This window comes from Macrotis lagotis, chromosome 5 (genome assembly GCF_037893015.1).
Source record: "Macrotis lagotis isolate mMagLag1 chromosome 5, bilby.v1.9.chrom.fasta, whole genome shotgun sequence".
In the NCBI taxonomy this organism is placed as follows: Eukaryota; Metazoa; Chordata; class Mammalia; order Peramelemorphia; family Peramelidae; genus Macrotis; species Macrotis lagotis.
In genome coordinates this window covers 36,748,054-36,763,635 of record NC_133662.1, presented here as the reverse complement: position 1 = coordinate 36,763,635, position 15,582 = coordinate 36,748,054, and the positions used below count along the sequence as shown (strand labels likewise).

General features: G+C 34.5%; 1 protein-coding gene across 2 annotated transcripts in view; it reads right to left on the bottom strand.

Moving 5' to 3' along the window:
* LRRC1 (leucine rich repeat containing 1) overlaps positions 1-15,582 on the bottom strand; it is a 161,007-nt gene that overhangs the window by 90,446 nt on the left and 54,979 nt on the right. The gene's annotated exons all lie outside the window — the stretch shown is intronic.

The following is a 15,582-nucleotide window of genomic DNA, read 5'->3' as shown; positions in this document are numbered from 1 at the left end:
ACATATGAAACAGTATGCTCAGGAAATACTGGGAAAGTATATTACTAAAAGATAATTACGATGTCTGCTTACCCTCTCAATAGCTACATGCATTTGATGAAAGTTGGGGGGGGGGGGGGTGACAGTCCCTAGGCATATAACAAATTAGATAGATTCCAGAATCAAAACTTTAGAAACTGATCAGGAATAAAGGTCTTTGATTTGGACCTTTAAAAGCAAAAAACAAATCAAAAAACACTTCCCAGCCCATGCTATTTATAGAAAACAATAAATAACAAAATTTCTAACAATTCTTAATAGCTAACTTTATGTATACTGATATATGTCTGTGAAAGTGTATGTATGTATATATATATATGTCTAAATAGACATAGAGAATGTATATAAATATACACACAGAGTACTTTTTAAGTTTACAAATAACCCATTTGATGGTCATAATAATAGTACTATTATTATTATTCCATTTTACAGGTAAAGAAACTTGCCCAAAGTCACATAGTTTGTACTGTCTGAGGCAGGATTCACACTTGGGTTTTTCCCTGAGATGTGTCCCTCAGTTTTATTGAGAATCATAACTCATTTACAATTTGCAAAGAGAGGTCTTAAAGACAGGGACTGAAAAATCTGGCTTCCAATTCTAGTTTTCCCAGGCAGCTTTGATTCATCCAAGCCAGGAATGTGAGTCACTACTTACCCTATGCTCAAAGTACATTAAAAAAAAAAAAAGGGATCTATGATCATTTGCAGCGACAGGTCCAAGTTGACATCATTGTCCTGCCTGGGAAATACAGGTCACAACATTTTTAATTAGGTTCCTGAGAAGGAAGCCTCAGGCTGCATAGTGGCTTATCACTTGGCTCAGGCCAGATTCACATGACAAAATAGATTACTTCAAAAACAAAATGATCCACTCATTTAGAATCTCTCTAACAGCTGGCAACTACTAATTCAATACCCACACTGCCTAACTGAGCAGTCATCAGTAAATGTCAGCCCACACACTAGAGTTTTGTTTGTTTGATTTTTTTTTTAAGAAAATATTGCAATTATTTTTGCTACTGTGACAAATCCTTCATCCAGGAATCCAACAGTGTTACTGAATTCAGCATAAAGCAGAGTTTTTCCCAGAAAGGAAAAAAAATTCTGGACAGGCTAAGCAGAAACACTAAGATTCTAGGATTAAAGAAAGATCTTGGTAACCTAAAAAAGATTCCAATTAAGAAGACTTGATCCTTAGCCCCTTTTTTGAGGCATTGCCTCTTTATTATGGTACTCTTATTGCTGTTCAATTACTTTTCAGTAGTGTCCAACTCTTCATGGCCCCATTTTGGGAGGTTTTCTTGGCAGAAGTACTACAGAGGCTTACTATTTCTCTCTCCGGTTCATTTTACAGATGAGGCAACTGAGGCAAATAGGATTAAGTGACTTGTCCAGGATTGACCAGAACTCTATTAATGGTGCCTCATTATAGGACCACTGATAGGGTACATTTGCAATGTCTGGTGTAGTCTGAGTTAGAAGAATCATGCAAGGAAGGCAATGTGGAGCAGTGTAAGAAGCCCTGGATTTGCAGTTACAGGACCCAAGTTTGAATCTGGATTTGAGCACTAGTGTTGTATAATTCATTTTGAGGTCACAGTCTCCCCATCTATAAAATGAAACTGTTGTAAACAAGATCTCTAAGATCCTCCCAGATCATGACAACAACCACCATTTTTACCTTTTATATAATTCTTTAAGGGTAAGAAGGTAATGCATTAGATAGAATCCCTAACCTAGAGTCAGAAAAACTCATCTTCTGAGTTCAAATGTGACTTAATACAACTGTGTGTGACCCTGGGCAAGTCACTTAACCCTGTTTGCCTCAGTTTTCTTATCTGTAAAATAAGCTGGAGAAGGAAATGCAAACCACTCAGTATCTTGTTGTCACAAAGAGTCAGGCATGGCTGAAAAACAACTGAACAACAAAAATAGCTCTTTAAGCTTTTGAATATTCTTGGCAAATATCACCTCATTCAATCATCACAATTATCTACCATCATATCCACTTTGTAGATGAAGAAACTGAAGCTAAGAATGTTTAAATAACTTTCTGAGGGTCACATAGTAATATTTGAGGAAGGATTCAAGCTCAAGTATAAGTGACATTTTATCATTGTTATGCATTCTGTCATATCTAACCCCCTTCATATTACAGATGAGAAAAATCAGGTGCAGAAAGCAAAAGAAACTTACCTAAGATGACTATTAGTTCCAGTGGCAGTAGAGTCATGATTTTACAGATTATCAAGAAGTAGTTTTTAAAATAATAGTAATAATTCATATTTGTATAGGACCTTAAGGTTCACAAAATGCCTCCTCAAAATAATTAAGAAACATTTTTATTACAATTATTATTATTATTATTCCCATTTTTAGATAAGAAAAGGAGAAGCTGAGGATCAGACTCCTGCTGACATAGAAAGTATCTGAGACAGAATTTGAACCTAAGCTTACTGACAGCAAATACAGTATTTTATTCACCTCATCATGCCAGAAATACAAATATTCCTGATGAAACCATAGTAAAATAGGAGCAAAAAGAACTAGCAACAGTTAACCCTTCTATCTTTAGCTCAAAACAGATGATAAGGTAACCTAATGAAACCATCACAGACCCTAGGGAAAAAGTTAATCAGATATAATAAAAGAAACAATAAAAGCAAGAATATAAGAAAGTCCTCAGTCTTTTCTATTTTGTACTTTTCTTCTCACTTAGAAAAAAGAAAACAAAAGCATGTCAAATTATACCTATCAGTAAATCACAATGAGCAAAGTGACCTGGATTTATGATTGAATTAGAACAGGGGTTTTTAACCTTTGTCATATTATGGAACCCTTTGACAGTTCAGAGAGACTATGTACCCTAATATGCCTTCAAACTCTGCATCCTAAAATACTATGAATTTCTTCAAGGTCTTAAAACCATCTCTGTATACATGTTCTTTCACTTTATTTTCAATTGGAAAGGGAAACAGGAAAAACTGGACAAAGAATATAGCTCTTTTCTACTACCTTCATTTTAAAAACACTTGCTTCTGTTTGGAATAAAATTGTCAATGAGTAAGAGGTAGTAACTTTTTCCCCTTGTTACTTTAACCTCTGCTAGCCTCTGACTTCCCAAAACAATAGAAGACCAGAGATGAGGCCAGGAAAAAGTTCATTATCCTGAAATGGTAGTTTTGGAAGCAAGAAAAACAAACTCTAGATTGGATGATGTCCAAAATTGGGAAAGTAAAGAAAGAGAAAGAAGCCCAAATTCTGGGACATTTTCTCCCTTCCAACTGATTCTTCTCTTTATTGGAGCTGCTCCCAGAAGCACCTGTGAGACAAGAAACTTGCCTGCTGAACTACTAATCATATAGGCAAGCATCCTGGGCTGACAGTTAAACACACACAAGGCCGCTAGAAAAAAACAGGACAACAGCCTCTTGCTTCTTGACTGTAACAAAACTGAGATCTGCATAGATTTAAAAAAAAAAATTGGCTTGTGCTGTGCTTCTGAAGTGGGTGTGTTTACAATTAGACACAAGTAATAAAGAAGACTGACTGTTCATAACTGAGTGGGAGGGTTTAGAGGCATGGTAAATACATTAGCTTGCCAGACAGAGTTTTGCAGGAGAATGTACTCAGAAGCACAGAAGGGTTTGATGTAATACAAGGTCATTTTCAGTAATCTTCAAGATTGTTTTAGAGTTAATTAAGCATAACATAAAACCAAGATGTCAACAACAGATACATTTAGTCATCTGGTTGGAAGGAATCCAATCAAAATGAGAATTTTATTCGAAGATCAAAAGAAAGCAGTCATACAAAGAATAAGCAATACTTATTCCTTTATTATAATTATTAAAATTATGCTGACACCTTTTCGATTATAAACACTGAATAATACCACCAATGTATTACAGGAAGTGCATGAATTTTTTTCTCTGAAATGGTGACAGTTATTCACTTCTAATTACCCACACAGTCATGCTCAATTCCTACCATTACATATATTTGCAGGAGACAGAGAGGTGCAAGAAGAGTACTGGCTCTGTAGTCAGAAAATACAAGTTCAAATCTTCATTATGATATGTACTACTTCTGTGACCATGGAAAAGTTACAACTTCTCAGGGTCATAATTTTCTCGCGCGCTTAATGAATAAAGGAGGACTAAATCACTTCTAAGGTCTCTTTCAGTTCTAATCCTATGATGCTATAACATAGTTAACATTGAGGATATAATTTCTACCCAATCCTTTTTTATCTATACAAAGTCAACTCTTAGTCTCTATGGGGACTAAGTCAATGTCCTTGCCCTCATTAAGAGAACTAGTAATAATAGTAGTATTCAGGGATACTAAGAAAAACAAGAGCCAGTCCCTTCCCTCATGGAGGTCAGGGTCCAATGGATAAGACAACCTACAAACACTTAGGCAAAACAAGTTATAAAGAGGACAAAGAGGAAGTCTCAGTAGAAGGAAAGCACTAGAAGTAAGAAGGACCCAAAAAGGCTTCCTTGGAGAAGTTGGGATTTTAAGTGAGCCTTGAAGGATTCCAGGGAAGTCAGGAGGCAGAGATGAAGAGGGAGAGCATTCCAGGGACAAGAGGACTGCCCAGTAAAAATACCCAGCATGAAAGTTGGAGTAAGTAGTTCAAGCTATAGTCAGGAGACCAATGTTACTTAATCAGAGAGTAATGTTTGTCCCTCATTTTTGAAGAAGACCACAATATCAGGGAGGTGATGCCATGACAAGAATGCAAATCGGGTTTGAGTGAGGAGGTGCTGTGCTAAGTCACCAGTCTCACTTTCTCCTCCAGAGCCATCTGGATCCAGTGGTCAGATATGAATCAGGATGACTGAAGATAACACTGATGTGAGGTAATCAGAGTTAAGTAACTTGCCCAGGGTGAGAGCTAGGAAGAGTCAGGCATCTGAGACTGGATTCAAACTCCTGTCCTTCTGACTCTAAGGCCAGTGCTCTATCCACTGCACCACCTAGCTGCCCCTTAATTTCAAATACAAATAACAACACTTACACTAAAGACTTATTACTTCAGTAGTTCAAAGTGATAGGAAAACAAAGGGATGTGATGAAGCCTGTATGAACTAGCTGGGAAGAGTCAATTGTCAAATTTTCGGGGTTGCTAGGTGGCACAGTGGATAGAGCACCAGTCCTGGAGTTGGGAGTACCTGAGTTCAAATCTGGCCTCAGACACTTAATAATAACCTAGCTTTGCGGCCTTGGGCAAGCCACTTAACCCCATTGCCTTGCAAAAAGCCTAAAAATGAAAACAGCCTTAATAATTGTCAAATTTTCAATGTAAGCATTTAGACTTTGAAAATCAGCAAATGCTACCCATCAGGACTTAATTTAATATTCTGTTGATTGTTTAGACTTTAGAAAGTAATAGAGAAAATTTTAATAATATCAATTCTAGATTCCAGAAGGAACTGCTAATGAACTGGAAAATCCTCTCAATTCAGAAAGAATTTCAGTACAAATCTAGAATCACCTTAGATCTGTGTAAAGTGTGAATGTTACCAAAAAGATTTATCAGAAGAAAAATTTCTTTGAATTCAGATATGGAAGGTTTGGATTTGTAAGCAATAATCATTTATTAAGTGCCTACTATATCCAACACTATGTTAGTTGCTAGGATTATAGGGACAAAAATATAAACCTTGGTCCTCCAAGGAATTTATAATCCATATAGTCCCTACAAAGATAAAATCTGAAGTCTTTTAAAATATGGAAGTGTACACATATGTTCCATAAAACTAGAGTGTTTCATAGTCCAGGTCAATGCAGGAACCCCTTTTAACAATTTTTGTGGCAAGTCATCATTCATCTGCTTCTTTTAATGTATCTATACTCATATTAACAAATATGCAACCAAATAAAATGAGTTCAGGTTTACAAGATACTTTGTAAAACTTAAATCTCTTTATGAATGTCAATTATTTATACTTTACTACCTGCTATCTATTTTAACAAAATAATTTGTATCAGTATGTACAACATATATACATTTATACATGATCCATACAAATACACGCACACATACACAGAAGAGTCAAAGACAACTGCACCCAAAGGGCAACAAAAATGTACATACCCTTTGATCCAGCAATACCACTACTGGGTCTATACCCTGAAGAGATGAGGAAAAAGGGTAAAAACATCACTTGTACAAAAATATTCATAGCAGCCCTGTTTGTAGTGGCAAAAAATTGGAAATCAAGTAAATGTCCTTCAATTGGGGAATGGCTTAGCAAACTGTGGTATATGTATGTCATGGAACACTATTGTTCTATTAGAAACCAGGAGGGACGGGATTTCAGGGAAGCCTGGAGGGATTTGCATGAACTGATGCTGAGCGAGATGAGCAGAACCAAAAAAACACTGTACATCCTAACAACAACATGGGAGTGATGATTAACCTTGATGGACTAGTTCATTCCATCAGTGCAACAATCAGGGACAATTTGGGGCTGTCTGCAATGGAGAAAACCATCTGTATCCAGATAAAGAACCATGGAGTCTGAACAAAGTCCAAGGACTATTTCCTTTAATTTAGAAAAAAAACTGATATCTTATTGCCTGATCTTGTTATCTCTTGTACTTTATGTTTCTTCCTTAAGGATATTTCTCTCTCATCACACTCAATTTGAATCAATGTACAACATGGAAACAATGTAAAGACTGACAAATTGCTTTCTGGGGGGGATGGGGGAGGGAAGTAAGATTAGGGTAAAATTGTAAAACTCAAAAATAAATAAAATCTTAAATAAAAAAAAAGAAGTCAAGAGTCAAAGAGCATTAAAGATAGAAAGGAACTCAGAGATCATATGGTGCCAACATAGCACCATCTTCCCAGTCAAAGCTCATAATCTTAGGATCCTCATTGACTCTTCTCTCTCCCATATCAAATAAATTGTTGATTCTAGATTCTATCCTTTGAATCTTTCCTGTTCTCTAAACTCAGAGTCACTACCTTATGCTGCAGACCCCTCATCACATTCATTAAACTAAACTAATTCATTACTATTATCATAACTTCCTAAGTGGTCTCTTTAAAGAGTCTCCACTCTATCCAATCTCCAATCCATCCTTCACATAATTAACAAAAATATTACCTCAGTTGAAAAAGAAATCTACAGGTTTCCTATTGCCTCTGAGATAAATACAAACTACTCTTCCTAGTAATAAAAGGTCCTCTACATCTTCGCAGTATAGTTTCCCAAAATACTCTCCTTCACATACTGGACATTTCAGTCAAAATTGGATTCATCAAGATTTTCTAGTCATGGATTCTATTGGCACACATTATACTAGAATGAAATCTCTTCTTCATCACTACCTTAGATTCCCTCTAGGCCCAGTTCTGGGAATACCTCCTCCATGAAACCTTCCCTACTCTCCCTCATAGTTAGTGTTTTCTCCCATTTCATTTTGGTTTTTTACTAGAACTTTGTCTAGCCTATACTTGGTAATTCTATTACACATTATATAAATATACACACACACACACACACACACACACATATATATATATATGTATATATACATATATATATATATACATATACACACACACAAACACACACATATTATCTCTGCAAGAGAATATATGTTCTTTTAGATATGGACTGTTTTAAGTTTGTTGTCTCCATAGTAACCATGATATATGGTGCTATATAGTTTCAAATTACTTTATACATATTCTCATTTGATATTCTCCCCAAGAACCATGTGAGGAAGTATTATTATTATACCTATTTTACCAATAAGAGTACTAAAACTGAGAGAGATTAAATCCCTTGCTCCAGGTCATATAGTGAGGATCTAGGACTGGATTTGAGCTCAGGACTTCCTGACTCTCCAGGATTTTTGTTTTTCAGTCATTTCCCACTCTTTATGACCCCATTTGGTGTTTTCCTAGAAGCAATCCTGGAGGAGTTTGCCATTTTCTTTCACAGAGGAGAAAATTCAGGCAAACAAGGTTAAACGACCTGCCCAGCATTACTGAGCTAGTAAGAATTTAAGACCAGATTTGGGCTTGGGTTCTCCTGACTCCAGATCCAGCACTCATGTACCACTTAACTGCTGTCTAAGATTTCAGTTGGATCTTAAAGGAAGCCAGAGGGGTCAGAAGGCAGTGTTAAAGAAGGAAAGCAAAACAGCTAGGAGACTGGGTTAGTGTCTTTGGATTATAGAATACCTGGTGGATATGGGATGTTAAAAGTATGAGTATTAGAAAGCTTAGGGATAGGGAGGGTTTCAGGTTATTAAGGGTTTTAAATGCCAGACAGAGCACTTTATCCTTCATCCTGGAAATGTTAGGGAGTCACTAGATTTTACCAAAAATATTGGAGAGGAGGGTGATATGATCACCCTTCCTGTGCTTTCAGAAGATTATTATAAGAGCTAAATAGAGGATGGTCTAGAGTGGGGAGAAACCTGAGACAAATAGGAAGAGATAAACTAGCAAACTATTGTAACAATCCAGGCACAAGGAAATGAGGGACTGGTTTGTACCAGAGTGATGGCAATGTCAAAGGAAAGAAGAGGACATATTCAAGATGAAACAAAGTTGCTCTCAATAGGTCTTAACAAAAGCTTAGATCTGGGATATGAGAGATAGTGAAAAGTAAAGTAAGTCACCTGGGCAGACAGCCTGGGGGGAATGCTTTGTCTTTGAGAGTAATAAATTTGGAATAGAGCATGGTTGGGGGTGGGGGAATAATGAGTTCAATTTTGGACAAGTTGAATTTAAGATGTCTACAGAATATACAGTTTGAGATGTCTAATAAGCAGTTGGAGATATGAGACTGGAAGTCAGCAGAGAGATTAGAGCTGGAAAAGTAGATTTGGGAATCATAAGCATAAGGATGATAATTGAATCCATGGGAGCTGATGAGTTCACCACATGATATAGTATAGAGGTAGAAAAGAATGAAGAATGCCTAGACCAGAGCCCTGTGGGCTCTTTTACTAGAAGCCATAATCAAATCAATATTCCCATTGCTCCGGAAAGGGTCTGGCAATAGATTTCCTTATGGCCCCATGCACTAATGTTATAATGCCTCAGACTAAAACTCTGGTCCCTGGACATCATCATTCTTTTATGTGGGTTGTCTCTCCTTATTTGTATGTAAGTTTGTTGAGAAAAGGAATTATCTCACTATTTTATAAGTGCAATGATTTACACATGTTAAGTCTTAAAAAATGTTTTTCATTTACTCATTCACTTAAGATAGGAGGCATGTAGCTTTGAATTCCTTCTCAAGCACTTACTAATTATAACCATGAACAAGTCATTAGTAAAAATGATAAAATAATTCTTATTAGTACCCACCTACTAGGGTTATAATAAGAATGAAGTGTAATAACATAAAATGCATTCTAAAAGTAAAACTATAGAAATATGAGCCACTATTACTGCTAGTATACCATTCATTTTTACCTAACTTCTTACCTTATAGAGTCTGCTAAATTGCTGGGGGTTTTTATTTTGATAACTACTTTACATAAACACTATAATTGGTTCTGTTTATGTGCTATAATTTACATATTTTAAAGTATTATCCTGAAAGGGTCTATAGGCTCACCAGACTTCCAAAGGGGGTCAAAAACAGCTAAGAATGCATGCCTTATGTGTACGTACAAATACCCTCCTTACAACTTATTAGAGTTGCCTAGAGCTCTAAATAAATGACAGTATTTCCTGTTATCTCTCTAAGAACAGACTTGTGGAGTCTCTCAATTAATCACCCAAAAAGCATTTTACTAAATGATATTACTAGATCTACTATGTATCAAACACTCATACTTGATATTAGAAAGATAAAAGGGTCAATATCCTCTACAATCAAGGGGATTACATTCTAACAGGAAAAGTAACATCTAACAATACATTTACTCAAGATACATATAAAGAAGATGGAAAGTAATAATTACCTTTTAATTATTTCAGATGCATTCTGTTTATACTTATGTTTATACATGCTGACTTCCCTGATAAAATACTTTGAGGGTAGGAATTCTTTCATGTCCATGTTTTACCCTTATTGTCTTGAACAATGCCATCTTGTAGTAGGCAGTTATTAAAACTCATTGATTATAAGCAATGAAAAAAAGGCAGTGTGTAACTGACTGTCCCACTCCCTTATACATATTTCTCTCTAATAGCAAGTTTTGTGCCTTCCTTCTCTCTACGAGAGTATCTTCAATGTTCATTTTAATCTTATTTCAACAATGTAAAAAAAGGTAGGGAGGTTGGGGGGGCAAGCACTGAGAAGAGGAAAGGAAAAGTCGGGCTCAACTATTACATTCCCCTCTCTTTTTACTAAGAAGCAAACAATGAGCATATACACTCCCACATCTGCCTCCTCCTACTTCAAGAACCAATGAAAGGATCCATATGCCAGACCTCCATCTGGGCACCTTCCCCTTCAGTAATTCTAAAACTGCTTGACAAGAAGGTGGAAGACCAGCATGATCCTTCATATGATGCAAAACACCTGCAGAAAGATAGACAGAAAACAACTGAACAAAAAGAATGAAAAAAAGAAAAAGAGGTTGAGTCCCAGGGAGACAAAAATAATTCTTGTCTTGACAATGCCTTCAGGGAAGACATCTTTTAAACTACATGCTAGAAAGCAAAATTGGGCACACAGCAAGATATATACATTCCTTTCTCCATCTTACTCAAGTTGTCATATAAAAATATTTCAAGGCGAAAACTCCTTTTCATTTTCAGGCCCCAAAAGCTCTATTGACAAAGGTGGTTTAATCTAGAATAAAGAGTGTTGAATCTGAAGACTGAACATCAGGATTAGAATCCTACTCTTCTGTACATACTGTGTGACCCTGGTGGAAGTCACCTCATGTACTTGGACCTCAGTTTCCATATATATAAGATGAGAAGATTGAACCAGATGAACTTCTCAGGACCTGACCCTTCCATGTTGGGGGATCAGAATCCTCATTGAGCTTCCTTCATAAAATCTCTTCTAATTTTTTTTAAAAAATGGTCGTTCTTGAAAACTGCCAGGAATATTATAGTCAAATTCCAGAGCTCCCAAATCAAGGAGAAAATACTGCAAGTAGTCAGAAAGAAGCAATTCAAATATCATAGAGACATGGTAATGATTATACAGGATTTAATATCTACATTAAAGTATCAGAATATTGGGGCAGCTAGGTGGCACAGTGGATAAAGCACGGGCCCTGGACTCAGGAGTACTTGGGTTCAAATCCGGTCTCAGACACTTGATAATTACCTAGCTGTGTGGCCTTGGGTGAGCTACTTAACCCCATTTGCCTTGCAAAAACCTAAAAAAAAGTGTCAGAGTATTAAATATTAAACTATTAGAGTATGACATTGGGGAAGGCAAAGCAACTTGGATCAAAAATCACCTACCCAATAAAACTGAGAATAATCATTCAGGGGGCAAAAAATGGACAGTTAATAAAATTGAAGACTTTCAAGAATTCCCAATTAAAAGACAAGAGCTAAACAAAAAAAACTTGATCTTCAAATATAAGACATAAGAAAGCATTAAAAAGGTAAAAAGGGGGTGGCTAGGTGGCACAGTAGATAAAGTACTGGCCCTGGATTCAGGAGAACCTGAGTTTAAATCCAGTGTCAGACACTTAATAATTACCTAGCTGTGTGACCTTGGGCAAGTCAGTTAAACCCACTACCTTGCCAAAAAAAACCAGATTCAATGAGGTTAAACTGTTTATAATCTTACATGAGAAGACGATGCTTGTAACTCAAGAACATTATCACTATTATGGAAATTAGGATGAATATATATAGAGGATACAAGTTTGAGTTGATTATGATGGAATAATATCCAAAAAAACAAAATTAAGGGATGAAAAAGAAGAGTGCACTGGAAGAAGAGGGAAGGTAAGGGAAACAGGTAAACCATATCCCACAAAAGAGGCTCAAAAGAGCTTTTAAAGTAGAGGGGAAGACTTGGGGGATAGAGAAGGCAGGCAACACTTAAATTTTATTTTCATCAATATTAGTGCAAACAGGGAATAACATATACACTAGTTGGATATAGAAATTTCTCTTGCCCTATAAAGATGTAAAAAAGGGAGGGAGGATAAAGGGTGGAGGGGGCAGGTTAAGGGAGCTGGTTGTGAAAAAGTGAAAGGTGGGAAAGAGGGATAAACAGAAGGAAAATAAGATGGAGGAAAATGCACATTTATCATAATTATAAATGTGAATGGTATGAATTCATCCATAAAATAGAAGCAGAAGCCAGATTAAAAACTAGAATCCTACAATAGGCTTTTTACAAGGATCTTATTTAAAATACAGAGATATACACAAGTAAAAGTAAAGGGTATAGCATATTAAGCTTTAACTGAAATAAAATTTTAAAAAGGGTAGTAATCATGATCTCAGACTAAGCAAAAGCAAAATTAAACTAAAAGAAACAGGCAATGAAGTAATATAATACAAACATATATACATTAAAGAGTATAGCACCTAAATTTTTAAAGGAAAAAAATTAATAATAGGAGAAAACAGGAGAAAACATTAAAATGATACTCTTTGGAGACCTTAACTCTCTCTTCTTAGAACTAGATGAATCTAATTTTTAAAACAAGCAAGAAAATAGTTAAGAACATGAATAGGATTTTAGAAAAGTTAGATATGATAGACTCTGAAGAAAAGTGAAATGGGAACAGAAAATAAAACTTTCTCAGCAGCACATAGCACCTACACCAAAATTGACCAAATATTAGAGTATTAAAAAAGTCATAACCAAATGCAGAAAAACATAAATACTAAATCCATCCTTTCAGATCCTATTGCAATAAAAACTGCATTCAATAATGGGCAATGGAAAAGTAAATTAAAAATTAATGGAAAACTAAATGATCAAATCTTAAAGAATAAGTGGATCAAAGAACAAAACAGAAAAAAATCAATGATTTTATTAAAGAGAATGACAAAAATGAGAAAATTTACCAAAATTTATGAGGTAGAGTCAATGCAGTACTTGGGGAAAATTTGTATCTCTAAATGCTTACATCAATAAAAAAAAAGAATCCATTAACTGGACATGCAACTAAAAAAACTAAAAAAATAAACAAAATTTTCCAACTAAATGCCAAATTTGAAGACCTGAATAACAAAAGGGAAATTAATATAATGGAAAGAAAACTACTGGACTAATAAATAAAATTAGAAACTGGTTTTTATGGAAAAATAAGTATAATCAATAAGTCATTGGCTGAATTGATTGAAAAAAGAAAACCAAATTACCACTACCAAAAATTAAAGAGGCAAATTAACCTCTTTAACAAAAAATTAAAACAATTTTTAGGAGCTATTTTGCCCAACAATATTCCAATAAGCCTGGCAATCTAAGCAAATTGTAAAAATATTAACAAAAATATAAACTGCCCAGATAAACAGAAGAGGAAATAGTATACTTAACCCCATCTTAGAAAAAGAAATTGTACAAACCATGAATAATCTCTAAGAAAAGAATTTCCAAGAAAAGACAAATTCTATCAAATTAAGTCCTACCAGAAATTTAAAGAACAATTACTATTTGGGAAAATAGGTGAAGAAAAAAAAGACTCCCCTAAATTCAGTTTATGACACAAATATGGTACTTATACCTAAACCAGAAAGAACAAAAACAGTACAAGAAAACTATATACCAAGTTCCCAAATCAATCTTGTAAAAATGTTAAATAAAATACTATTAAGGAGATGACAGAAACATAACACAAGGATCACTTAACCATGATCAAGTGGGGTCTACACTAGGCATACAGGTTCAATATTAAGAAAATCGTCAGGGTAATTGACCATATCAATAATAAAACCATAAGTAATCATGTGATTATTTCAATAAATGCAAAAAAGATCTTTAATAAAATACAACATCCATTCCTATTAAAAGTACTAAAGAGCATAGGAATAAATGTTGGAGCTTACTTGATTGAAATCAATAAATCTGATCCACCTCCAGAGAAAGAACTGATAATATCTTATCTGAACACAGAATAAATTATCCTATTTTTTCTTTTTTTTGATTCTTCTTATACAAAATGACTAATATAGAAATGTTTTACCCCATTGCACATGCATAAACTAAATGAGAATGGAGAAGTGGAAGGGAATGAGGAAAGAACAGAATTTTTTTAAATGTTAATAAATTGTTTTAACATTTAATTGAGAGAATAAAAATATTATAAATAAAAATAAATTAATAAAATTGGCCAATATATCAAAAAACTGACTTTATATTGCAATGTCCTATATCTGTGGACCCCCTGCCATGGTGTTTTTCACTATTTCTTCTTTAGATTCAAATCTGTTCTTTGTAATTCTGCACATTCATTTTCAAATATTTTTATGGCTACTCATCTTTTCATTTACATTGTTTCAGTAATTTTTTGATAGCTTTACTGAATCAGTTCATGTAAGTCCTCCCATGTTTCTCTCTATTTATCATGTTCGTTGCTTCTTCCAGCTCATTAATATTCCATTGCATTCATGAACCACAGTTTATGTGGCCATTCTCCAATTGATAGATATCTACTTTGTTTCCAGATCTTTCTTACCACAAACTACAGCATAAATATTTTGATGCACATAGAAACTTTCTTTTTTGGAGGTGACTCCCTTTTTGGAGCTATTCCAGAAGTAGAATCCTTAGGAGAAAGAGTATAACTATTTTTAGCCACTTTATTTGCATAATTCCAAATTAATTTTCAAAATGGTTGACTTTATTCCATCAAAAACACATTAGTGTGCCTGTCCTTATATATAGCCCCTCAGCCATTGACTATCTTCACCTTTTTTTTTTTGTAAGCAATGTGCTAGGTGTACAAGTGAAACTTTAGGATTGTTTGTATTTACATCTATCTTAACTATTAGAGATTAAGAGGAGGGGTGAGAGAAATTACAACCCAAAATCTATCAGCTTGTTTTTGTTCAGTTAATGAGTTAAAGATTTTTTTTACATTTTTAAATAAAATGTTACAGTATTGAAATAATGAAAAATGAACTTTGTCATATTTAAAAATACAAAAACTACCCATATCAGGAGCTATATAAAAACAGGCAGTAGACCCAATTTGGCCCACCCATCATAATTTGTCAAATCCTAGAGTATACGTTCCTAAAGTTGTTATATTTTCCAATTCTCTTTTCATATGCCTTGGTTCATATACTTTAACAGCTTATCAACTAGAGAATGATTTTATGCCTTTATCTGTTGTACACAAACCTTCATTTGAAAAATTTGAAACAGAAAAAAATTTCCCATTCAATCACTTCCATTCTTGCCAAAGGCTAGTAATTATTTTTTGCTTTTATAAAAGTTTATCAATTTCTTATCAATACCTTAAAACAGAAAATAAAAAATATTTTCACATGTTTTTGTCTGTTCATTTAGTTTCATTTAATTGAAGCTAAAGGTTTTAATTCCTTAGTTTGTATTTTATTTGTCTTTGTTAATGGCCATATTTTGAATAAGAATATTTTTATAGAATTGAGATATT